Raw genomic sequence first — 267 nt, 5'->3', positions numbered from 1 at the left:
CTGAATTTTTAGATTCAAGGATGCTCTCCCTTTAAAAGAATTAAAATTTCTTTAGGGGCATTTTTCATTGATGAGGAACCTCTGAAAGGTTATGTACTTGAATTGAATTTTAAAGATGTTATAATGATGTTATGTTTTAGTATACTAAGATATATACAGGAAGGTTTTATTATGCTACAGTTTAATAAAACTTTCTAAATTGCCTAAATATCTTATAATGATTAGCATGATTACGCATGAATTGAAATATTTTTGCTTGGTTCTTTT

This window comes from Clytia hemisphaerica, unplaced genomic scaffold (assembly GCF_902728285.1).
Source record: "Clytia hemisphaerica strain Z4C2 unplaced genomic scaffold, Clytia hemisphaerica genome assembly, whole genome shotgun sequence".
NCBI lineage: Eukaryota > Metazoa > Cnidaria > Hydrozoa > Leptothecata > Clytiidae > Clytia > Clytia hemisphaerica.
The sequence above is the reverse complement of the archived record's forward strand: the minus strand, read 5'-3'. Positions refer to the sequence as shown.